We start from the raw sequence: 27,889 nt of genomic DNA, 5'->3' as shown, positions 1-27,889 counted from the left end.
GTTTAACCATTAGAATCAAAAAGTGATTAGAGAGTTAGGGACAATTACCCTGAAGAGGATTTTGAAAGAATGTGAGTTTATGTTCTTTGGAAGAATTGTGTGTGTGTGTGTGTGTGTGTGTGTGTGTGTGTGTGTGTGTGTGTGTGTGTGTGTGTGTGTGTGTGTGTGTGTGTGCCATGGTGGGGGGAGCAGATATTCACATGGAAATAAAATGTTATTCTTAAAGATTCGTGAATACGTCATAAAAAAATAATTTCCCTTTATTAACGGTCACAGAGTAAGACTGACTAAACGTTCAAGAGATATATAAGATAAACAAAATAGCGCATACATGCAAGTAGGCATTTAAAAATGATTATAATGCCTGGATATTTAATCACAAACTTTTTGTTGGAAGCAATGTTCAAGTGAGGTTGTGTTGGTGTTTATATTTAGTTTATACATACTGTACATGGTTAGTTACAAAAACAGATCATTACTTAGTGTACAGAATTGAACAAAAACATACCATCTCTCTCTCTCTCTCTCTCTCTCTCTCTCTCTCTCTCTCTCTCTCTTTCTTCCCTGTTCGGTAGCAGATGGGTGTTCTTCTCGACCATGTTTGTCGCTCATTTTCTCTGTTTCGAGCCTCGCCCGGTCTGCCGTGCCGGGAGGGGTAGCTCCCTCTTGTAACCCTAGCGGGGCTATATAGTCCAATACAGGGCTTAGCTCGGGGGAACTCCATTTCTCCCATTTTTTTCATTTTCTCTGTACGACTACATTCTTGTCCCTTCCTGATATCCTCCCTTATGTCCCTGCCTCCATCCTCTGTGGCTCTTATCACGTCCCTCATTTTACTCCTCTATTTTGTCTTTCGCGAAGTCTTCTTCTCCCCCTGCTTTGCTCCGTTCTCTCGTCCATATTCACTTGTCTACTCACTCTCCTTTCATTTCCGTTTACACAGAGGGATCGAGAATATCTCCTAATGCAGTCTGTGCTATTCTTCTTATTATTGCTTCTTATCAGTACCGTTTACCATCTCTTGCTGAATTGGTAGAGAGACGGCCTGCGGTCCTAATGGACCCAGGATCGAAGCCAGGCTGGGGCAGGGAACAGTTTAAGGATTTGAATTTCTTAAAAGCAGACTTTCCTGATCTACCAGATGACCCGCCGACATGTCGAAAAAATACCCCCGCTAATACCGATACACCAGTCCTGTATGAGACAGCCCCTAGCATGTATTCAATATGGACGGTGGATGTTAGCGCCGAAGTGGTGACATGTGGAGATGTAGGAGGACTACTGGGCTTTGGGATAGGCCACTGCCCCTGAGAAATTGGCCCTGAAGCCTTTGCCCAGAGTCGGACACGTAAAAAAAACAAAACAAAAAGAAAATCAACATCATGCTATCCTCTTTGCTTTCCGTTTGAGTTCTATTTCGTCTTCCTATTCTTTCACAATTTTTATTTATTCTTTCAGTGCACTCCAGCTCGTTTCTTCTGAACCTTGCACACATTCTTTGGCAATGAAGATGTAACAGTGGCTGTTTCGTTTTTCTATCCGTCGTAAATCTATCAGATTTTGCTGGGTCCCTGGTCATTCGGACTTTCCGGGTAATGTTGCTTAAGACCTTCTTGCCCTGTCTGCCACTTCTATTCCCGCTTCTCTCGCCTGCCCGATACCCTGCCCTGATTTTTTCCCTGTTTAAATCCTTGGTGTTTCAGGTTTGGCAGTCACTCGGGTCGCAAGACACGTACAATAAATTTTATTTTGTGAAGCCATCTGGTACTTCCTGATCTTCATCCATGGTTATTTTGTGTCAGGTGATCGGCCCTTTGTCTGTTCACTTTGTCATTCCCTTCTCATTGTCTCCTACTTCCTTCCTCATTGTCCTTTGCTTGTTAACGACCATCTCACCTTCTAAAACCTCACCTAGCTCGTCTTCGTAAGTCCCATGGACTCTGTGATGTTCTGCGTGAGTCTCCCACTGTTTCCGTTGCTCGACTTGCTGCCTTTCTTAATCATGTTGGTGTCCTTTCCAGTCTATAGCTCATCGGCTCTCCTTTCTTACCACCCACGTTGCGAAGTGGTATTGTTTTCAGTTGTGAGGTTGGCTGGCTGGCTCTGTTTGTGTGTGGGTAAACAAGATATGAACGGCTTGAGCTATCAACTAATACTTTCAGGGTATCAGGATATGGGCAAAAATCTTGGACTACTTCGAAAATGGGCACTCGGAGTCAAGGTCAAGGTCACCAAAATGGCTGCCAAAGATCAACTATTTGGTCTTTGGTGACCTGGACCTTGATCCTGAGTGTCCATTTTTGAACTCATCCATGATTTTGGCCATATTTTGATATCCTGAAAGTTTCATGTTGATAGCTCAAGCTATTCATGAGGTATCTTGTTTAACCAAACACAAAGACAGCTAGCCAACCTCACAACTGAAGACGTTGCCAGTCCACTCGCTTACCACTACCGTTGAGAAGCGAGCCGAGTGGTAATCTTTTCAGTTGTGAGGTTGGCTGGCTGGCTTTGTTATCGCCCGCCTTTAGAAGTGGAGCGATAATGTTTTTGTCTGCCTTAGTGTGTGTGTGTGTGTGTGTGTGTGTGTGTGTGTGTGTGTGTGTGTGTGTGTGTGTGTGTGTGTGTGTGTGTGTGTGTGTGTGTGTGTGCCTATTATATATTTTGAAGTGCTTGAGCTACCAACATGAAATCTTCAGGGTGTCAAGATGTACCCAAAATCTTTGGATGAGTTTGGAAATGGGCCCTCGGTGTCAAGGTCAAGGACACCAAAATGACTGCCAGAGGTCAAATATTTTTTATCACCCTCCTTTAGCACCATTATATCTCATAAATGGCTTTACCTATCAACATGAAACCTTCAGGGTATCAAGATATGGCCAAACTCTTGATGTTGACCAACAGCATATTCTGGCGGGCGATTAGGATTCGGCTCCCGAATGATTTTCTTTTATTTGTATGTGTTGTCAAATCAGAAATGGATGTGCAAAATTATGTGCCGAGGTAAAACCTTCCGCATAAGTGGGTGGTGAGATCCCATCGTGAGATGGCTTCTATCTTTTTTTTTTTTCTTTTTTATTGATCCTCCCTGCCTTCTGCTGTTGCCTTTTCATTGCCCCGGTGCAAAATGGTCTTGTTGTTTGGCATAGGTTTCCTTCAGTTAATCAGTCAATCTCTCTCTCTCTCTCTCTCTCTCTCTCTCTCTCTGTCCCTACCTATCCCTTACCTTAACCCCACTTTCTCCCTGCTTACCTTCCCCTGTAACTCATTCCCTGCCTGTTCTTCCTTTCCCTACACTCTCTTCCTTTCCCTGCGTCTCTGTTTACTTTATTTACACCCATATGTCCTGTATCTCTTCCTTCCTGAGGAGGATACTAATGGGTGTACAACTAATGTGCCTTCTTAATAAACACAGCTTCAGTAGGTGCATATAATTCTTCCAGGTATAATGTCAAAGTCATAACCATTATCACTACCAATACCCTGACCCAAATTCTCGCATCTACATGTGGAGGTCCTTTGGTCGGATTCAACATAAAGTAAGAGAGAAATCACCTGCGTTCCTAATGAAATAGGTCATTCACTCAGTATTATTAAATACAGTGTGTAAATAATATTTTGATTGTCATAACATATTTGAAAATTAATCATAAATCGTTAGGGAAATTATGTTCTCTCTGAAAGAAAAAACAAATCCTTCATTTCAAATATAAATTGAAATGAACGACACAAATGCTTTAATTAATACTTCTGTAAACCAGGATATTATATTTGCGAACCTCTTGCATGACACATGCATACCACTGGCGAATACCACATTCGCTGGCTGGTGACATGTACTGAGGGGCAGGGGGGAGGACAAGCAGGGAACAGGAGATGGAGAGGGAAAGAAGCGGGAAAAAATGATGGGAGATGGGGGATTATGTTTCGTGACGAAGGCTGGAGAAGGGAGAGGGAAGGAAAGGGATATGCGTTGAGAATGAAGGGACTGGGGGCGGGAAACAGGGGGTATTATAATAGTGGTGTAGGAGGAACAGGGTACAGAAGAGGAATGTGTGGCGCAGTGGGACGAGTGTTTCAGGGGTCAAATCATGCTGCAAGAAAAGGAGAGATGAAATCAGTGAATAGTTATTATAATGAGAGAGAGAGAGAGAGAGAGAGAGAGAGAGAGAGAGAGAGAATTAAGGAGTGTTAAGAATTTTAAAAAAGGAACTAGAAATTGATTAGAGAGTTACGGAAAACTACCCTGTAGTGGATTTTGAAATGATATGAGGTTATGTTCTTTGGAAAGTTTGTGTGCGTGTGTGTGTGTGTGTGTGTGTGTGTGTGTGTGTGTGTGTGTGTGTGTGTGATGGCGGGGAGGCAGCTGTTCGCATGGAAGAAGAATGTCATTGTTAATGATAATGTGCATGCGATATACAAATAATTATAAATTATCCACGGATACAAAGTAATACTAACTATGTATTCAGGAACAGAAATGTGAAATATAAACAGAGCAGAACATGAGTGTAGCTACGTAATTATATTTTCTCAATAATATTACCTTCTCTGTACTGATTTCAAAGCAATAGGTGGGTGTTGTGTATTTGTACGCAACGACTTATCTTGCTCTTGTGTTCCTGAAATGATTCTTCTGAATTGTCAACTCTCTGGCTTCGACTTTCCTGTCATTCTCTGACCAACTATATCTGCACTGTTTACTTATCTCATAATTCTACTGACTATGAAAAATTCTTCGACTATCTTACTTCTACGATGGAACACATTCTGCCCATTTATCCTTTCTCTAAAATCTCCATTCTAGGAGATTTCAATGTTCACCACCTCCTTTGGCTCTCCCCTCCTTTCACTGATCCACCTAGTGAACAAGCCTACATCTTTTCTATCCTCAGTGACCTTGAGCAGCTTGTACAACACGCTACCCCTATCCCTGACCACCTTGGAGAGAGCTCCAAAATATTTGACCTCTTCCACAACTAATCCTTCTGCATACTCTGTTAGTCTTTCCTCTCCATTGGGCTCCTCTGATCACAACCTTATTACTTTGACCTGTCCTATCGCTCTGGTACGGCCTGCGGACCCCCCAAAGAAAAGTCGACTGTGGCACTTTGGAGCTGCAGATTGGGATGCCCTCAGGCAGTACTTCTTTTATTTTCCCTGGAATGATTATTGTTTCCATGGCCGAGAGCCACCTGAGTGTGCTTTGCGCATTATGGAGGTTATTCTTTCGGGCATGGAAACATTCATTCCCTTCTCATATCCTTTAACTAATGCAAGAAAGCCTTGGTTTAATCACGCTTGTTCTAATGCTGTCCACAACAAGGAGAGGGCCTATAAAAGGTTCCAGAGCAAACCCACCCCTGAGTCTCATCTGTTTTATGTTTCTGCCCGGAATCATGCTAAGGCTGTTCTTCGCTCTGCTAAAAATAATTTCATCCGTACTAAATGCTCTCAACTCTCCATCTCAAATTCTTCCCCCTCCTTCTGGCACTTTGCCAAAAACCGTTCTAACTACTTTACCTCATCTTCCTTCCCTCCTCTTTTCCACTGTGATGGCTCTATAGCTATTTCTTCTACTCATAAAGCAGATCTCTTTGCTCAGACTTTCTCCTCGAATTTCACATTAGACGGTTCCGGTGCTGTTCCTCCATTACTTCCCCCCCCCTCTGACTTCCTCATGGCTGATAGTATAATGTCTTCAGCTGATGTATTTTCTGCCATCACTGGCATTAATAGTAACAAGGCGCGTGGGCTTGATGGAGTCCCTCCTGTTGTCCTCAAGAACTGTGCTTCAGTGCTTACACTCTGCATAGGTAAACCCTTTCACCTTTGTCTATGAACTTGTACCTTTCCATCTTGATGGAAGTTTGCTCTCATTCAACCAGTCCCAAAGGAGGGCCATTCCCAACCGTCTTTCGTGCAGCCGCTTTAACATCCTGTGTCTCCAAAGTTTTCGAGTCAATTCTGAATAGAAAAATTTTAAAGCATCTTTCCTAACACAACTTTCTTTCTGATCGTCACTATACGTTCCGTCAGCGATGCTCCACAGCCGATCTTCTCACCTACTTCTCAGGTTCCTGGTCATCCTCCTTTCGGGACTTTGGCGAAAGCTTTGCCATTGCACTTGAAATCTCATAGGCTTTCGATCGAGTCTGGCATAAATCTTTGATTTCCAAACTGCCCTCTTATGGTTTCAATCCTTCTGTCAGTGCCTTCATCCATAGCTTCCTACCTGGTCATTCTATAGCTGCTGTTGTAGACGGCCATTATTCTTCTCCTACATCTGTGCCTTCATCCATAGCTTCCTATCTGGTCGTTTGATAGCCGCTGTTGTAGACGGCCATCATTCTTCTCCTAGATCTTTCAACAGTGGTGTTCCTCAGGGCTCTGTCCTATAACCAACTCTCTTCCTTTTATTCATCAATGACCGCCTAAGCTGTACATCTAACCGTATCCACTGGTACACTGATGATTCCACCCTTCACCTTTCCATTTGGTTCTCTCAGTGTCCATCTCAGCAGTTACTTCAACAAACAAGGGATGAGGCTATGGCACACCTAATGTCTGACTTGGCTCGTATCTCTGACTGGGGTAAAATCTTGTTTTTAATGCATCTAAGACTCAGTTTTTGCACCTATCAACTTGACACAATCTTCCACAGGAGTACCCACTAATGTTTAATAATACCCAGCTCAATCCTGCATGATCCTTGAACATGCTTGGGGTTTCATTCGCTCAGGACTTATCTTGCAATGATCATATTGCATTTCTTGCAAAATCTTTAAGAGGATGGGTGTGCTAAGCCGACTCCATACCTTTTTTGCTCCTGCACGGCTGTTGACTTTATACATGGGTTTTATTCGCCCCAGTGTGGAGTACAACTCTCATGTGTGGGGAGGCTCCCTAAATACAGCTCTTCTCAATAGGGTGGAGCCAAAGGCTTTTCATCTCATTAACTCTCCTCCTCTTACTGGCTCCCTTCAACCTATGTCTCTTCACCGCACTGTTGCATCTTTATCTCTTTTCTATCTCTGCTTCAATGGTCACTGCTCCTTTGAACTCTCTGCTTGGATCCCTCGACCTCTACGACGGGTGCATAGCACCCGTCTAGCAACAAACTCTCATCTCTTTTCTGTCCAACTCTAATGCAAGAGTTAACTATTACTACCAGTCCTTCATTTATGCAATAGGTCAACACTGGAATTGTCTCCCTCTCTCTGCATTTCCTACTTCCCATGATTTCCAATCTTTCAAACTCAGTGTGTCCTGGCATCTTCAAATTAGCGGATCTTGAATTTGGCTCTTTTTTGTATCGTTTTTTATTTTTTTCTTGGAAGGAACAGTTTGCGGACTCCTGTCCTTTTGTTCCTTCTTTCTTGCATTAAAAAAATATTCAAAAAATGGTTATAACACATGACTGTATAATCACAATATTCTTATGAAGCAGTGAACGTGACTTAGTGTTACTGTTTAATATTTTTAGTTTGTACGTAAGCGACGTTGGGTCTGGTTAGTACTTGGATGGGTGACCGCCTGGGAACACCAGATGCTGTTGGCATCCTTACGTGTCAAGTGGGGTTGGTGGAGGATTAGTGCCCCTCCCTGTAAAACAGTTAACTCTAAGCCCTTGGCCACCCCATTTGGGATACATGGCGTCTGGCAATGAATGAATGAATGAACGTACTGCACAAATTCATCTACAAAATCATACTAGTAGTTATTGTACAAAAGTAACAGCGAAACGTCAACAAAGCTCTCTCTCTCTCTCTCTCTCTCTCTCTCTCTCTCTCTCTCTCTCTCTCTCTCTCTCTCTCTCGCCAATCTCACTTCAAAAACTCTCACTTTCCATCTCTTTTTGTCTGTTCTTTCCACATGAAGGAAATTACCACCTTCTCCACGCGCCATGTCGTTGCTCGAGATCTTTTCAAACACAAGTCTTCATAGTCAGTACGTCATTAATAAGAGTTGTGCTTGCGACCATTAACGCAACATTCTCTATTTCATCTTGGGATACACACCTAATAGAAGTAGGATGAGAAACAATGATCAAGTGTAAATTCAGAAAACGGAGTTTGTAGACTGGTATATTTTGTAAGGAAAATGAGACCTTCATTCTTAATTTGCCTCTTAAAATTCATGCAAAGATATTATTCCAAGTATATTGTTTCCCGGACTACATTGCAGCACTCCCCAGGGGGTAATCAGTAAGTAATCATGGCTCTCTCTCTCTCTCTCTCTCTCTCTCTCTCTGTCCCAATCTCAAATGGTGATTGGTTGGTGTGGTAGGAGTAGAGGGAGGGAGGAGAGTCGAAGTGGAGGGAGAGGAGATGTAGGTGGCTGTGGGGAGTGGGATGTGGGTAGGAGGGAGGAAAGGTGTGAGCGAAGAAAGTCAGGGTTGAAGGAGAGGAAAAGTAGGTTGTGGGGGTAAGGGAAACGGGGAGGGAAGGAAGTGATACAGATTATGTAGGAAGAAGGAAAGGTTTGGTTTGTGGTTGTCGGGTGAAGGATGTTAGAGAAGGGGGAGAAGGTGGTTGGATATTCCTTTACCCCCTCTCCTACTCATCATGTATGTCATGCCATGATTTTTGTTTTTTATGTTTACTTTTAAAACTATCTTAATGGACCCTTTCCTTGCTATGGACACACTTGGTTTGACTCTTCAGGCTAACATCGGACGTCTGAAGAAGTTTCCTAGAATCAGAAAGGTAGTAGTTTATTGAGTATACCAGGGAATGTGTGAGGTACAGTGTGCACCATATAAACGTAACACAGGTGAGGAATAGGGTTGATTTTCAAAGGGTAGGGGCGTATAGATTAGATACTTTACAGTGAGGATGTTAGGTGAATTATATATACTGTATATTCCCACGATAAAGAAGTTGTGATCTGTATTTATGATTTTATTGAAAGTTTACTATAGGGTGGATTGGGAGAGATAATGGAATGTATTTGCCATATTATGGTGCAGGATGAGATCTGCTGATGGCAACAGAATCCCCGTAGGAGGATATTGCTGCATGTGTGAATGTGGGGAAAAATCGTAGTGATTCTCCTAGCATTAATGCAGATGTAAGAAAACGATTTGTTATGTCAGCTTGCTTGACCAGTATGCTTAAGGATGACTAAGTCTAAGATTTGAAAGTGAGGACAGCATTCATAAAAGTGAATATGAAAAGTAAATGGTAATGAGTGGAGTCATTTTACTTGCATAAATGTTGAAAATGCTGTTTTAATGGCTGAAAGTGAGAGTGATCTAAAAGAGGCAATGAATAAGTATTATTGAGTCTGCGAAAGACGCAAATTAATAGTGAAATAAAAAAAATGTATGCGAAAGGACAGAATGACACAACAGATTTTGGCAGACAGAACATGACAAGGAGAGGAAACAGTGAATTGCAGGTTCAGTCGGGAGACAAAAATGCTGAAAGTGATATATATATATATTTTTTTATCATATCGAAACTTCTTCGCGAAAAGAAGGAAAATTGGAGTGTGGTGTTAAGAAGCAATCATTCGGGGAAGAAGAATTCCGGTAAGTGGGGAGTTGTACTGTATTTTGAATGGAGAAGTATTTACTATGGGGAATACAATAACCCTGCGTGAAAGTCTTTGATTGCCGACACTCTTGTACTCGTATGAGTGTGAGAAAGTTTTCTTGTTTTCAGACTGTAGAAATGACCTTATTCAGAACAGTTACAGGCATAAATAGGATGGATGACGTAATGCTGATATTAATGAATTATTATAGAATGGAAGAAGAAGCAGTAGGATTGAAATATGAAATTATTCTGTACAGAAAGGAATGCTCTGAGAAGAGTGTTTTGATGTATACAGAGATTGACTTTGATAAAGTGCCGACGAACGTTTATAAATGTAAGATCAAGGGGAGAGTTAGTAGATGATGACCTTATGTGGTGCGGAAATGATTAGATCAGTATATTACTGAAAAGTAATGAAGAAGATGAGGAGTAGCTGAGAAAGTGAGAATGGTATGTGAATTGATGTTAACCTGGACGTGGTTCTGTCATGCCCTTACCCTGTTTGGGAGTTCCTAGGGAGGAAGAATGGGTCGGAGATGATGGCAATGAATACCAGGTAAATTGGTAAACTGAAAAAAGGCAACAGTTACTGGCTTTATATACAGACTATGTACAAATGATTGTATTGGACGATCATGCTTTTAACATCTCCGTTTTTATCTGCAATGACTGTAAGGCCTCGGACTCAGAATTATTTTAAGTAACAGACGGCCATACATGAAAGTGTGAGGTGTGTTGTCGACAGTAAGCTCACGAATATTGTTGCCTCCACCAACAAAGTTGGAGATGGTTATGTATTCACCTATGTTTGTCTGTTTATTTATTTGTCTACACGATATCCCCAAAAGCTCTCAATGAATGTCAATGAAATTTTGTGGAAGGATTGTCCATGGGCGAAGAAAGAATACCGGTATATTAAATTTTGGGGCGGATGCGGATCCGGATCCATGTTCTCAATGAATTTCAATGAAATTTTGTGCAAGGGTGGGCCATGGGCCAAGAAAGAACTGATTAAATTTGGAGGCGGATCCAGATCCAGATCCTATGTATCTCACCCAATATCTCCGAAAGTTCTCTATGAATTTCAATATAATTTTGTGGAAGAATGGGCCATGGATCATGGAACCATTGATTTATATTTGGGGGTGGATCCGGATTCTATGTACAGGATATTTCACAATATCTCTACGGATCCTGGCAATGGCATTGGCGGAGGTATGGGCTCTCTGAGTGCTTCCTAGTTGTTTATTAATTAATGAACTGTATCATCCTACTTTCCTGATGTAAAGACACACACTGGTATTCTGAGGAAAGGAACCTGAGCAACACTTACTGTTTTTCCCCAATCATTATAACGATGTGTGTCGGGTCGTTTTTGTTATGGTGCCCACTTTGTCGCTCTCTAGCTGCGTTTAGCAATTATGTGATAAATACTGACAAAAGTCTTTTAAGTAATACTTATTACCATTCCAGAAGCTTTCCAACGATGTGCACACATATACTGTAGCTTTAAAAATCTCCAAGGAGACTTAGTTTTTGTGCCTAATTTAGAGTTTTATGGTATAATGACTACGGTGTCAATTATTGCGAAAAAAATCACTTATGTTAAACCTATTACTTTTTCCCAAATTCTCTACCGATGTACGTATATCCGCTGTAGCTCTGCTGATTTCTCAGAGACTATAGTTTTGATGATGAGCTCTGCCGCCCTACACTTGATGTTCTCGCTCTCTTGCTTTCTCACATGCTGGAACAATATCTTCAAAGACTCACAGTCATTCTCTTAGCCCGTGTATATAACGATAGATCAGCACATATTTAAGTAGACTGTGTTAGGTGACGTTAGGTTAAATTAGAAGATCAATGAAAAGGTAGTGTTGGGTTGGTCAGGGTTGGGTAGTGTTGGGTAGATCGGGTTTGGTTTGGGCGCACTAGAGATCTTTCAATTAGGACTGAGCACAGCACTGTAAATACCCTCCGAACAAATACATGATCAGGAGTGTTATCAGTCAGTAATCCCTTTACAACGGTTAGGTTCTGATTTCATAAAGGCATTTTCATCTCAAAGAATTATTACCTCTGCCAAAGTGATATGTCTAGGTTTGCCTATTGTCTCTCCATTCTTCTGTCTTCCTGTCTGAATATTTGCCTCTTTCGTTGTATATGTGTTAAAATTATTATAGAATAATGACTGGATGGAACTGCAGTTAGTAATGAATCCTGGCTTAGAACCATCATAAGAATATGTTGATTCATGTTCGGTGAAAAAATTGGAGAGTCAAGATCAAGGGCAGGAACAACATGTAAGTATAATTTTTGCTGCCATGACTGAGGTATAGGTTTAGGTTCTCTGAGTTCTTTTGTAACTGAAGAGTTTGACAAGATTTCATTGTCTTTTCATACAGATTTCTCAATTGTAAAGTCACATTTGAACATGACTGTGCCCTCAGATATAAGGAAGGAGTAATAAATGGGAAAATAGCCAAAAACAGCGAAACTGGTCTTGGTGCCACACCAGACATTATTGTTTTATGCAAGAAAGAACGAACCAAAGGCCAGGAGCCTGCAAAACCGTCCTCTCCAAGAAAAAACAAAAACAAGATAACAGAGAGCCAAGTTCAAGCTCCCTAAATTTCTAGATGCCTGGACACTCTGCGTTTGAAAGAGTGGAGATCATAGGCAGAAGGAAATACAGACTGAGGGAGACAGTTTCAGGGCTGACCTCTCGATACATGAAGGACTGGGCGTAACAGTCAACTCTTGCGTTAGAGAGTTGGACAGAAAAGGGATGAGTGTTTGTTGCTAGACGGGTGCTACGTGCCCGCCATAGTTGTGGAGGAATGCAAGCAGATAGTTCAGAGGAGCAGTGATCACTGAAGTAGTGATAGAAACGAGATAAAGATGTAATAGTGGGGAGAAGAGACAGAAGTTGATGGAAGTCAGTTGGAGGAGGAGAATTAATGGCATGATAAGCCTTTAACTCCACCTTGTTGACAGTAGATGCATGTGGGGAGCCTCCCCACACATGGGAGTTGTACTCTACATAGGAGCAAATAAAACCTGTGTATAAAGTCAATTGTGTATGGGGAAAAAAGAAGACACGGAGTCAGCTTAGCACACCTAATCTCTTGGAAGCAGATTTGCAATACAGGTATTATGAACTCTCCACGATAAATTCCGAGAGAATGAAACCCCAAGTGTATTTAAAGAAGACGCAGTATTGAGTCGAATATTGTAAAAAAGTAGAGGATACTCTGTGGAATATTTTGTTGAGTTGAAAGATGTAAGATATGAGTTTTTGATGCACTAAAAACGAAAATAAAATTCATTCACCCCAGTCAGAGATATGAACCAAGACAGACATTAGGTGTGGTATAGCCTCATCCCTTGTCTGTTGAGTAACTGTTGAGATGGATGCTGCAGGAAGCGAATGGAAAGGTGAAGGGTGGAATCATCAGCGTATGAGGGGATAGGGTTAAATGTACTGTACTGCTTAGGTCAGTGTTGAACAGAAGGAAGAGAGTTGGTGAAAGGACAGAGTCCTGAGGACCACCACTATTGATAGCTTTAGGAGAAGACCGGTAGTCGTCTACAACAGCAGCTATAGAATGACCAGAAAGGAAGCTAGAGATGAGGGCGGAGATGGAAGGAAAGCTGGAGATGACAGCAGAGATGGGAGGATGGAAACCGTAAGAGGGCAGTTTGGAAATAAAAGATTTATTCCAGACTCAATCAAAAGCCTTTGAGATGTCAAGTGCAACAGCAAAGCTTTCACCAAAGTCTTGAAAGGGTGATGACCGGGAGTCTGAACTATATATCAGATCACCAGTGATGCATCCCTGATGGAACCCATACTGACAATCGGAAAGAAGGTTATGATAGGAAAGGTGCTTTATATTATTATTATTATTAGTTTGAGGGCAGACTCAAAAACCTTGAAACACGGGATGTTAAAGCTGTTGGGCTATAGTTACAGGCCTGGGAATAGTCACCCTTCTTTGGGACAGGCTGAATGAGTGCAACCTTCCAGCAGAAGGAGAGGTATAAGTTGACAGGCAAAGGCGAAAGATTTTACCTATGTAGAGTGTAAACACAGAAGCACAGTTCTTGAGGACAACAGGAGGGACCTCATAATGCCTATATGCCTTGTTAGTACTGAGGCCGGTGATGGCAGAAAATATACCAACTGATGAAATTTTAATGGCATCCATGTGGAAGTCGGTGGGGTGCAGTGATGGAGGAACAGCACCGGAATCGTCTAGGGTAGAACTGGGGGAGAAAGCCTGAGTGCAAAATTCTGCTTTATCAGTAGAAGAAATAGCTACAGAGCCATCAGAGTGGAAAAGAGGATTGAAGGATGATGAGATAAAGTTGGTAAAAAGGTTTTTGGCAAGACGCCAGAAGGAGTGGGAAGAATTAGAGTTGGAGAGTTCAGAGCATTTAGAATGAATAAATTATTTTTAGCAGAGTGATGAAGAGACTTAGCACGATTCCAGGCAGAAACATAAAAGAGATGAGTTTCAGGGGAGGGTTGGCTCTGGTACCTTGTTTAGGCCTTCTCCTTGTCTTGGACAGCAAAAGAACAAGCATGATTAAACCAAGTTTGTTTTTTCTTTTTAACATTAGTCACAGGATATAAAAAAGGAATGTATGCTTCCACACCAGAAAGAATAACCTTTATATTGAGCAAAACACACTGAGATGGGTCACGAACGTGGAAACAATTATCATTTCATGAAAAATAAAAGAAGTTCTGCCTGAGGGCCACCCAATCAGCAGCTCCAAAGTGCCACAGTTGCCACTTCTTGGGAGGGTCCCCAGGACTTGCTGGAGCACTAGGACAGGTGATAAGATGGTGATCGGAAGAGCCCAACGGAGAGAAAAGTCTGAGAGAGTAAGCAGCAGGATTAGTTGTAAGGAAGAGGTCAAGTATGTGGAAACTCTCTCCAAGGTGGTTAGTGATTCGGGCAGGGTGCTGTACAAGCTGCTTTAAGTCATTAAGGATAGAAAAGATGTAGGCATGTTCACCAGGTGGGTCAGTGAAAGGAGAGGATAGGCAAAAGGAGGTGGTGATCATTGAAATCATCTAGAATGGAGATTTCAGAGAAAGAAGAAATTGATAGGATGTGTTGCATCTTAGAAGTAAGACAATCAAAGAATTTTTCATGGCAGAATTAGAGGATAAGTAAACAGTGCAGATATATTCAGTTAGAGACTGACAAGATAGCCGAAGCCAGAGAGTAAAGAATTCAGAAGATTCAAGTTCAGGAACACGAGACCAAGATATGGTGTTGAGTACATTTTTTTTTTTTAATGTGTCCGACTCTGGGCATAGGCTTCACAGCCTGTTCCCAAGGCCCAGTAGTCCTCCTACGTACCATACACCTCTACATATACACAACAGCCACCTTTGGCTTTGTAATGAGTATAGAGAAAGTAGAGGATACAGAGAAGGGCTTGCTAGCAGTCACCTCGGACAGCTGAGTCTCAGTGAGGATGAGAAGGTGGGATTTAGAGAAGGAAAGGTAGTGTTCAAGAGAAAGGTGGAGGAAGGGCCATGAATATTGCATAAATGAAGAAGACAGTCAGACAACGGTTCCTGGCATCTACCTTGGTCGTCACCGGGTGAGGGGCGGATGGTGAGGGGCTCTGATGGTCCTCTGAGGCTTGGTAACAGGATGCCATTTTTGTTGATTTTTTAATAGGAACTGCAGTGTGTAATGTGTAAGCAATTTTGTGTTGACAGAGGAACTTGTATTGGAGAGCTTGCTAGGCTACAGTCTTTGTTACTGAAACACTGAATAAGTTTAGCAAAGGGGGATGGTCAGAATCTAGTCACGAGGGCTGATGAAACAGGAACTCCAGCTGGTGCTGTCATCAGCTTTCCATCCACCTTGGGTGTACCACCCAGCTCTACTGGTGCTACAGTCCAATCCACTGGAAATGCGTTACAATCATATTATTAGAATTTAAGTAGTACTTGCTTTGAAGAACAGATTATGAAAAAAAAAGAAAATCTAGAAAAAATCATATATATATAAAATGGAGGAAGTCGGCCTCCAACAGAAAATTAAATACGTCAACCAGATAGTCAGAGGTTTCTCCAAACGTGGAAGACAAATAGTAAGCACCATCTGTTCCTCCTTATGCTTATGGATAACTCTCCAATGCAGGTTCCTTAGACTGGTGCTGAACCAACACGCGCATCCAGGCAGTCATCACACCACGGCCACAGCCCATGACATATGAGGAACCCAGGAGTAAGAATAGTGTGCTCAGGGTGATGCCAGGCAATGACCACCTCTAATCTCTGAGGAATAGAGGGGAGAACCCTCAGCGAAATCACTTTCTGAGAAATCTTATTATTTTTTTTGTTTGAACAGCTGCATCCCACTGTCTGTGCCAACAGGTATGAACTGCGGACTGAATGGTAAGAGCCGTAGTAGTGATAACAAGCGTACTTTCGGCAGGCAGTGGTCGAAAACGTGAGGGTTTAGCCAGATTTGTCCCCCCCTGTGGCTGGGGGTACAGAATCTGGCCGCACTATGGGGTGGTACTACTACTCTGCGACCAGGTTGTGTTAGGAAGAATACTGTGTGTCGTAAAAGGCGACTAAAAGGGGCGGGGTGAGGGGACTAGGGACCCCCTCCTCTGTTTTTTAGTTCCTAAAAAGAGACAGGCCAGAGGAAGGGATGGGCGATGGAGTTATCCCCGTACCCTGATGATTGGGTCTATGAATGTGCGTGGATGTAGTACGATTGAGGCTAAAAGGGAGGAGATTGGGAGAATGTTTGTGAGAAAAAAGTTGGATGTGTTAGCTTTGAGTGAAACGAAGATGAAAGGGAAGGGTGAGTCTATGTTTGGAAGTGTGAATGGAAGATTGTCAGGTGTTGATAGAGGAAGGGCAAGAGAAGGTGTGGCCTTGTTAGTGAGTCCGGAAGTACAGCAGTGTGTGATTGAATGGAAGGAGGTGTCATCGAGACTGTGGGTGAAAGCGAAATTTGGACGTGAGTTGTGGGTGTTTGTGAGTACATATGGGCCTGGTAGTGAAAGGGATGAAGAAGAGAGGGAGTCTTTCTGAAATGATGTTGATGAGTGTCTGCAGAGTTTTGGAGCGAATGTGAATGTGGTAATGATGGGAGATCTGAATGCTTGAGTGGGAAATGTAGCAGTTGAAGGTGTAGTTGGTATGCATGGTGTGCCTGGAAGAAATGAAAATGGGGAACGAATGATAGGGATGTGTGTTGAGCGAGAGATGGTGATTGGAAATACGCTGTTTGAGAAGAATGATATTTATAAGTATACATGGGTGAGACAGGAGGGTGGAAGGGTTGTTGATAGAGCTATGATGGACTAAGTGGTTATGTCTAGGAATGTAATAGGAAGATTGTTGGATGTGAGAGTTCTGAGAGGGGAGGGTGGAGGTATGTCTGACCACTACCTGGTGGAGGGAAAGTTAAGAGTAGGTAAGAGATGGGTGAGAGCTAGGAGAGTTAGGTGTGGCAGGGAGGTTTTGAAAGTGAGTGAGTTGGATAAAAGAGAGAAAAAGATAGAGTATCAGGAGAAATTGAAAGATGAGTGGAACGCAGTGAAAGATCAGGAAAATGGCAGTGTGGAGGAGGAATGGCAGTTGTTTAAGAGTGCTGTGGTGGGGCCTGCAGAAGAGGTGTGTGGTGTGAGACGTGTGCGTGGTGGTGTAAGAAAAGGAAGTGAATGGTGGTGCGAGGAAGTAAGTATGGCTGTGGCTGAGAAGAGACGTGCATATGAAGTGTGGCTGCAGAGGAAGGATGAGATGTCATAGGAAAGGTATAATGAAAAGAGGAATAGGGCGAGAAGGGCTGTGCATGATGCTAAAGTGGCAGCAGATGAGAGGTGGGGTAGGTGGCTGACTGAGAATTTTCAACAGAATAAGAAAATGTTTTGGAAGGAGGTGAAAAGGGTGCGAAAAGGAGAGTCTGGGAAGGAAGAACAAGTAAAAGCAGAGGATGGAAGGATGTTAACTGAGATGGATGCAGTAAGGAAGAGATGGGCATAGTATTTTGAAAGGTTATTAAATGTAGAGGAGGAAAGGGTGGGTGAGATTGTGGAGGATGGAAGGGTGCAAGGAATAAATGTGTTGGGAGAGTTGAATGATTCTTTGATCACGAAGGAGGAAGTGGAGAAGGCAGTAAAGGAGATGAAAACAGGGAGAGCTGCAGGTATGGTTGGGTGTTCTGTGGAATGCCTGAAGGGTGATGGAGTGACTATTGTTGACTGGTTAGTAAGATTGTTAAATGTGTGCTTTGTGAAAGATATGGTACCAGTTGACTGGGCAAGTGCTTGTGTGGTCCCGTTGTATAAAGGCAGGGGTGATAAGTATGAATGTATTAGCTTTAGGGGTATAAGTCTGTTGAGTGTTGTATGTAAGGTTTATGGTAGAGTGTTAATAATGAGAGTTAGAGAGGGTACAGAGGGAGTGATTGGTGATGAGCAGTGTGGCTTTAGGAAAGGGAGGGGATGCGTGGATCAGGTGTTTGCTGTGAGACAAGTGTGTGAAAAGTATTTAGCGAATGGCAAGGATGTGTTTTGGGCATTCATGGATTTAGAGAAAGCGTATGATAGAATTGATAGGGAGGCTTTGTGGACTGTTTTAAGATTGTATGGACTTGATGGTAGGTTACTAAAAGGGGTGAAAAGTTTTTATGCAAATAGTAGAGCATCTGTAAGAGTGGGAAATGCTGTGAGTGATTGGTTTCCCCTGAGACTGGGGCTGCGACAGGGATGTGTGATGTCGCCTTGGTTGTTTAATATTTACATGGATGGTGTTGTAAGGGAGGTGAATGCAAGAGTTTTAGGTGGAGGTCTGAGTCTGGTGAATGTTGATGGTGGAGAGTGGAATCTGAAGCAGTTGCGTTTACAGATCATACTGCTCTGGTTGCTGATTCAGAGGATAGATTGAGACACTTGGTAGAGGAGTTTGGAAGGGTGTGTGAAAGGAGGAAATTGAAAGTAAATGAGAATAAGAGTAAAGTGATGAAGTGTACGAGGTTGGTGGATGGTAGGGGGATGGATATAGTTTTGAAAAATGAGTTGCTTTAGGAGGTAGAGTGTTTTAAATATCTAGGGTCACATGTTGCTGTGGATGGAAGAATAGATGCAGAATTGAAGTTTGGAATAAATGAAGTAGGAAAGGTGCTGGGAGGAATGAAAAAAGTGTTTAGATGTCGTTCGCTTAGAATGGATGTAAAGAGAAGGCTGTATGAGGGTGTTGTGGTACCGACTGCGTTATATGGGGCTGAAACATGGAATATGGGTGTGGCAGAGAGGAAAAGTTTGAATGTAATGGAGATGAGGTGTCTGAGGAGTATGTGTGGAGTGACGCGTATGGATCGAGTGCGAAATGATGAAGTGTGAAGGAGAACTGGAGTTGTTCGGGAGATGGCTGGTAAAGTTGAGCAGAGGGTGTTGCGATGGTTTGGGCATATGGAGAGAATGGATAATGAGCGATTGGTGAAAAAGATAACTAGATCTGATGTGAGAGGTGTAAGGCTGAGAGGAAGACCATGAATAGGATGGATGGACAGTGTGAAGAGAGTGCTGGATGTGAGAGGGATGTCTGTTTAGCAAGGAAGAGTGGCTGTGCGTGACAGAAATAAATGGAGGGAAATTGTGAATGAATAAGTGATGACGCAGCCCTAAGGGGATATTCTCCCACATTTGGTCTGATCAGCTAGTCAGGTCAGGTGCGGGTAAGGGGATGGGTCTGTTATGATGTGACAGGGGTAAACCAGCTCTGCTGTCGGGCCTTGCTGCGGATGTCACTGATTGCATTGCACAGTTGACCCTTGTGCGGTGTGGTGTGGTGAGGATCTGTCTGTTCTCCCCTTTGGGGCTAAGATGCGAATGAATGTGTTGGAATGGATGAGGAAATGGGGAGTGTGTTGTCCTGTCTCGGCTACCTCCCTTTCCTTGGGGGAAGCAGCCTAGGTATATAGATAGATAGATAGATCATTGCCTGCCACACCAACATGCGTAGGAACCCAAGAAAACTGGACTAGGCTATTCCATTGGTAAATCAGGAATAGACCCTATCATGGTATGGACAAGGCCATGAAATCACTTTGAAAGTCACTTAAATTGTAAAAGAAGTTTCTTGATGTGCCAAAATAAGTTTAAGAGGTCAAATGATAGCAGTCATTCTGAAGTAAAAACAGAAGTGCCTGAAGGAAGACTTCCTCCCCTCACAAAGTCTGAAAACATAACACCAAACGCAACACCAGTTTTTATCTTCGAACCATCGTGTATACAGGGACAGTGCCTCTGTAAATGGACTAATCTTCTAAAAATAAATGATGAGACAGCAAAGAGATTGAAGACTTAGTGCTCTCAGAATCTCTGAAGAACTATACCACCAGAAGGAACCATGGAGTGATCCTCGGGACCCACATAGGAGAGAAAGGCAATAAAGATAGATCTAAGTCCTCCAAAGTTTGCTTTACTCTGTATTCAAAGGGATGTGAGGTACGAGGATCAGATTCATAATAGTAGTAAAATGACTGCCGTGAAACACAAATATCTGTAAGTGAGCCTAGCAAGCCTCTCACATGATTCTTGTAATGAATGATTAATGACTTGTCCTGCGGATCAAAGGGAATAACGTTCCAGTCATCACTTAAAAGCAAGGAATCGAGTAGGACCTGAAGGTGCCAGTAGCATTTTGCAAACTAGCATGATGCACAGGGTCGAGAACATTAAATTACTGAACAGCAGCAGAGGAGTGCACTTCGCACCACAGGTAATTTTAGATCCCATTAGGTCTGATGCAGGTTTAGACTCTTCTGGTCAACCCCACTCGAAATGTGAGGCAATACCTTTAACAAATTCACTGTCTGATCACAAGATACCCTTAGAAGTTTCACATGCGAATCCCAGGTAAATCAGTAGTCAAAGGTTATGCCAAGAAACTTGGTCTCCTCCACGCATTGGAGCGGGTGCCCACTAAAAAATATGTCAGAGCCTAGGTAAAGTTTCTGATCCTACGAAATTGTAATGGTTTTCTTCAAAGAAACTTAAGATGTCTCAGGTTCACCCAGCTGACGAACCTGTCCAGTATTAGCTGCATTTTTCTCTCAGCAACAAACACCGTGGAGCTAGCAAAAAGGTAGTGCGCACATCATCCACGTACAAGGCAGGAAGACATTCCTATCGGCTGAGATTGTATTATGCCTCTGATGGCGACAGCAAATAAAAGAACACTAGCACACACCCCTATGGAACACATTCTTCCAGAACTCAAGGGACAGTGTACGAGACCTCACAGACTTGAAGTCTGAAGTCAGACAATAAGTCACCCAGTACCAATGGCAGGTGGCCATGCAGACCCAAAAGGTGAAGTAGGCTTAGGATACCAAGGTGCCACTTCGTATCATATGAATTTTCCTAAATATAAAAATTAAAGCCAAAGGATACCAGTTTAGATACCAAAGTTTTACAGACTGTTGATCAAAACCTATGGAGGTTGTCAATAGTACATCCCATCCTGGGAAATCCATTAAGCGATGGAGATAATCTTTTCTTCTCTGGATACCAAACAAGGCTCACACTAACAATTTCCTCAAACAATTCACTCACACAACATGTCAGGCGAATGGAACGATAATAAGAAACATTAGTGTTATCCTTACCTGGTTATGAAATGGGAGAACTAGCCATCTTCTAGTTAGTGGGTAATATACAAACAGCAGATAGTTATATTGTAAATGGTAAATCATGGCATGAAGGAATGTCATCAGGTTCAGAAGCTGAGTCATTCACTGTTGGAGTGTAGCTTGCAGTTTATAAAGAGTAAAGAATGCGTTATAGGGTTCTCCTCCACTGTTATGAAACGAAATACCTACGATTTCCTGAAACTATAGAAAACAACCGAATGACTTAGAAGGATCTGAATGTGAGATGCTGTCTAAATACTCTGCCAAGGCAGACGCTACTTCCGGGGTGTTCAATACAGAAGATCCCAGAACAGCTTGCCCTTCATTTGACTCACCTTCTTTAAGATCAATGGTAATGGATGAGGTGACAATTGAGACAGTTTTCCATGAGGTTCAATGTGAATTACGTGAATTCTTTATTACCCTCAAATAGTGAACATGAGCTTTCTTATACTTTTTTTTAAGAAACTCAGTGTCACTATTCTTCCTATATCTCCTACCAGCAGCTTTGTAGACATTTCTGACTTGAGCACACTCCTGATTCCAACAAATTACAGGCCTCCTGCAGAGACGTTCAAGGAATAGAAGAAAGACCAGTCTGACATACAGGAGATATGAAATGCTCTTCTGCATCCTCAACACTCTGAAGGTCATGAATACTACATCAAGATTACAATGTTCCACAAACCCAGTGATGTCAGCCTTAACCAAACACATGCATGGGACATGTTCCACTGGCACAGAGCTGCATGCTTAGACCACAACAGAGTAATGGTCACTGTTGTGCGAGTCAGGCAAAGCCTCGCATGAAAAAAATGGTGAACAAACAGTAGAGACCAACATACAGTATGTTCAGTAACAGAAAAAGTAATATTCTGCACGTGATAATGCACTGGGTCACCCCAAATCAGAAGAGCCAGGTTCAAATCCTCAACCAAAGATGCAACATCACCACGGGAGTTATAAATAATATCATCTCACCAAGTATGGCACCTTTTGGGGTCGCCTAGAAAAATAAATGACCTAGACAGATGACGAATAAAGTAGTTAAGATCAGAACGCAAATCTGGCACAGAAAGAGGTAGATAAATGCAAAAAAATGCAAAACTTCCCTCCGGGTGTAACTGAACAGCCACAGCCTGAACAACGGATTGAACAGGAAAAAAGGTGAATGTACGGCATACAATAGCACGGCCTCTTCTAGTACAACAAGCCACCAGAGGGGATGAGTAGAAAACTGTATATCCTCTTGAGCAGGAAGATATCTGTCTCCGACCATATTCTATTAAAACCAAACACAGAACGGGCGAAACGCAAACAAGAACAGTCGAAGTTCCTTCTTGTTAGCACTAACACCTCTACAATTCAACTGTAGAACAACGCATACTGGACCAGACATTATTGGTTACCTTGGCACGTTAGCAGGAGGGAAACCCGTCTCACCTAGATAAGGAAAGTTTGAGGGAGACCATACAGACTGTTTACTAGTACAGTTCATTTTATCAGAGAGTAATGGATTGGCTGTTATAAACAGGGAAACAAGACTGGGCATTGTAGAAATGTAAGAAGTAGTTGTAATGAATGTGACAGTCCCTGCACCAGTGACCACCGCTGCATCCATGGAAGTAGAACCTTCACAAATAGCAGTATTAAGCTGCCTTTTCCGCCAAAAACGACTCAGTGGACCCCTTTCCACGCTTTATAGCAGTAGAGGAACCACAGTTTGAGCAGTTGACTTAGACTAGGGAAGAAGGCAAATATGTGATCTGCATACATGATTAGGCTTGAGTGCTGATCGTAATAACATCATTTCCCAGTGTGTATGACGACTAGAGGCTGACCTAGTCTCTGGAGAAAACTTGATGCTGGATGACTGAGATAACTTGTAAGAACAGCCACATGCAGTTCCACCAGCTCCAGAAACAGGACAGAACATAGCTGAAATCGAATCAACAGCATACTGTACTACAAAAAAACAGCATTTTCAGCAACTGTGGAAGTGAAAGCAACATAGGATACTATTATCTGGGATTACTCGATGTAATTGGAGCTGAAACAACTGAAGAACATGTCCATGTCAAAATTGATGAATAAGTAATTCGTTGTTTGAGGGATACTTACATGATCCTCGTCTTAACTCTCCAAAGGAAATCTCCGTGGCACGAAAGGAAAGAATTTCCGACTCAAATTTGTACCTGTCACAGTCTTTTTAGGAGGTGGGATGGGATTCAGTGCAGTAAACACAAGCAGGAGATGAGAAAGACACGAGATCCTCGTGGGCTCTCCCAGACAGACCACAAATTTTTGGCAGGCCACTAGCCAGGTGCCTGCATGTGAGGCTGATGTGATTAAAGCTCTAGCAGTTGTTGCAACGTATAGGAAGAGATACATACTGTAGTAGGGCAGTGCAGCTGTCAAACTATCAGAGAAACGAACTACTCGGGTATCAGTCATAAGAATGCGTGTGGGCGATGCCTCATTCATCAGCTACCCCAAGCCTCGCCATTCTGAATCAGTCAGGGTAACCAGAAGTCAGTTTGACTGGGCAGACTGGGGTGGATTTGGAAATTATCTGGCTGATATTCCATGGCAGTCTTTCTTCTCCACTGACATCAGTTCTATCCTGGCCCACATTAATGACTTAATACAGGTTGATAAGAAATTGTCCACACCCTCCCGACAGTTTACTAAAAGATCGGACTGCCTCAAATGGGTCGATAGTAACTGTGTTAGAGCCACGACCCAAAAGTCTTTAGTATACAATTCATACTTAATGTCGAAAACTATTGAATCCCTCAGTCACTTTAAAACTGCGAGGACCCATCCAAACCAGCAATAAATATATCTAAATCAAACTTTCTTCACAACCAAGCATACTAGCTACTAAATAATCCTAATGACAATAGAATACTCTGGTCAACTTTCAGTTCTTTCACAAGTTACATGAACAAGTCGTCACCCATTCCGCCACTAAAATCTTCAGACAGAAACTTTCTAAATGACGCCCATGAAAAAGTCAGCATTCTTGCCAGAACATTTGCTAGGAATTCTACTTTAGAGGATGTCAGTCAGAAGGTTCATGTACTAGAACTTGACTCTCCTGAAATTGCTCTATTAAAGATATGGAGTATATACTTCAAATTTATCCCAGACAATTTAACAGCCAACGAAGCTCCAGGCGTAGATGGAATCCTCCAGTCATTTTGAATAAGTGTTCCCCCAAACTTGCTCCTGTTTTGGCTATCTTATTCAAAACAGGCATATGTATTTTTTCATTCTCTACTTCTTGGGAAGAATCCAACATTCACCCAGTTTCTAAGAAAGGAACTTCGTTTGATCTCCGAGTACATACCATTAGCTGTCGATATTCTCTTGGAAAAGTATTTGAGGATGTCATTAATAAGCACATTGTTAAAATCTTGAATTCGGCAACTTAACTAGTAACAAACAAAATAACAGTATGGTTTTCGTCATGAAAGATCCATTGCAGATATACTCAATCCATTTAGTTTTACCACCCATCAGTCAGCCGACCAACGTGGAGATACCAATGCAGAAGCCCTTGATATTTCTAGAGCTTTTGATTGAGTGTGGTGTCAGTAGATGTAGCCGAGGGGTTTAATTGGATGGAGAGAGATATTGTAGATGTATGATAGATTTACGGCTGCCCCTCTGTCACCAGTGGTTTGGAACGTGGGTGGCTGCCAGTAAAATGGTGGGGCATCGAGCAGAGCGAATAGGTAGCTCTCTCTCTATCTCACTTTCCCTCTCTGTGTACTCTTTTATCATAAGTGAGGCTAGTTATAATAGCTTCTTGGGTTACAAAGTTTTACTGTACAATGTTATACCGAGATGTGATTGACAGCGTAACGTAACGTGACGGCGAACCTCCTAGCTGACACTATCTAATGTCTTGTGCCCCTGATAGTACTCTCTGGCTACCTCAATCTCCTACATGTGATTTCGGACTTATATCCCCTTTTGACTTTCGGATAAAGTGTGTGGGCTTATGTGTGCATACGTTTGTGCGTGTGTGTGTGTGTGCGTGTATGTGTATGTAGGATCACTCTTCCGAGCTTAGGTCATTCTGTATTTGGAATACTTGGGTGTCTGGCTATGGGAATGTGTTGTTATCTCTTCCTGGAGAACTTCAGACATAACTACCTATCTTACATATTGTTACCTATAGCTATATACAGTATTGACATAGTTACATATTACACACAGTATTGTGTCATAACATATTAATGCCTACATATCCCTCGGTCATGTAAAACTCTTGTGCCCACGACGTCAGTCTATATTACAAATTTACGAAGCATATAGTAACATGGTACAGCTCCCCTGCGTGTTACAGGGGCACAAGGGTTTTAAGAGATGTGGCACCACTGTTATTATTTACTTTGAAACAGTCCACGTGAATGAAGCGGAGTATCCTCGATATAGTTCCGTTAAAAAGATGTTTGTTGTAAGTTCCATTTCGCAAGGTTGACATTTCAGCCCGAATTATTGGTATAATTTACATTGTTCTACATAAGGATGATAATAGCCCTTATATGACGTATAATGACTGTCCACAGTTTTGAGGTGAACTGACGTGTAAACGAGGGAGAGAGGGGGTTGAGGGAGGGTGTTCCCCAACCCCACCTGGGGTAAGAGGGAGGATCCCTCACATGGAGTCAGAGAGAGAGGGGGGGAGGGTGCTGTAAGCTTCACACATGACACGGTGATACGAGACCACATCTGCCTCACTACCCTCAATACGAAATGTCAGGAGTACTGAACAACATTAAATTACTGAGTAACTTCATGAAGTAGGTTTATGTGAGGAATAAATCATGATGGAAGAGAAAACTGTATGTTTCAGTTTATATAATAAGGAAATACGACGCTGTATAATCATAAACTGTGGGTGAAACCATGCCCGACTTGACACTGATCCAAACTGAGACTTGTGGATGGCAGCCTTCAGAGATCAAGGTCAGCCTACTGTATTAAAGGTAATCTTATCTTTATAATGGTTATAACATCTTAGGCTGAAAGATTAATTAATATGGTGATCCTAGCATTAACACCAACACTAAGACAACAACTGATAATATATGCTTAATAACTAATGAAGGCTTTAGATACACCAAATTAATGTGGTAATTATATATACCCTATATCCTTATCAGCCCAAAACTGATAGAGTGATTCAACTAGTTACAATTGTGTAGGCTAAATTTTCGAATCATGTACCCACCATCATCACTACCACGACCACCACCTCTCATTCCATGAAAAGCTTAGTTTCTGGTAGTCTATAACGTCCATATAGGACTATGCATTAAAGTGACACGATACTAATTGTTTATAAATAATGTTGAGTAAAATGCTTTTAATTTTATGCAGTGAAACGTGTCACGATGTGGCTGAAGGTCTTGGCTATACCAGATTTTCGGACGCTATATTAGTCCGATTCAATTCTCCTGTCAAACTGATTTGTTTATTGAATGAAATCTATTTTAACTTTGACCGGAAGAAGGGGCTAAACCCGATTGATTTTTTTTTAAAGTCCTTTAATATATGCTAACTATTCCTGACCGCACGGTAGCTGGGTATAGAAATCATCCAGTCATATTCGTCTTGTTAGTTCTGCACCCAATCACAGTTAAGAAGAAGGTAAGGCAGCCGTTCATGATGTAACTCAGGTGTCTACACCTAGCCGGTAAGGAAGCTATATCCACTCTTGCCTTATAGTCCGCCAAAAACTAAGCTTGTCATGGAATGAAAGGTCGTGGTCGTGATGCTGGTGGGAACATGGTTCGAAAATTTAAACTAAAACATCTTAACATGTTGCATCACACTAGAAATTTTTGGCTAATAAGGATGTTGACAAAGAGTGAATCTTTCTCTCTCTCTCTCTCTCTCTCTCTCTCTCTGTCACACACACACACACACACACACATTATATATATATATATATATATATATATATATATATATATATATATATATATATATATATATATAATTACCCCATTAATTTGGTGTATCAAAAGCCTTCATTAGTTATTAAGCAGTTTAACTCCATTATCAGTTGTTGTCTTAGTGTTGGTGTTAATGCTAGGATCACCATATTAATTAATCTTTCAGCCTAAGATGTTATAACCATTATAAAGATAAGATTACCTTTAATACAGTAGGCTGACCTTGATCTCTGAAGGCTGCCATCCACAAGTCTCAGTTTGGATCAGTGTCAAGTCGGGCATGGTTTCACCCACAGTTTATGATTATACAGCGTCGTATTTCCGTATTATATAAACTGAAACATACAGTTTTCTCTTTCATCATGATTTATTCCTCACATAAACCTACTTCATGAATTTACTCAGTATTTTACTATTGTTCAGTACTGCTAACATTCCGCAGTGAAGCAGATGTGGTCTCGTCTCACCGCGTCATGAGCGAAGCTTACAGCACGCCCCCCCTCTCCCTCCCATCTCTCTGACTCCCCTTTCACCCTCATGTACTGTACACGTCAGTTCACCGCAAAACTGTGGACAGTCATTATACGTCATATAAGGGCTATTATTATCGTTAGGTAGAACAATGCAAATTATACCAATAATTCGGGATGAAATGTCAACCTTGCGAAATGGAACTTACATACAACAA

The sequence above is a fragment of the Coenobita brevimanus genome, chromosome 13 (genome assembly GCF_032717465.1).
Source record: "Coenobita brevimanus isolate Jiangsu-jjx chromosome 13, ASM3271746v2, whole genome shotgun sequence".
NCBI classification, from domain to species: domain Eukaryota; kingdom Metazoa; phylum Arthropoda; class Malacostraca; order Decapoda; family Coenobitidae; genus Coenobita; species Coenobita brevimanus.
Note: the sequence above shows the minus strand (reverse complement) of the source record.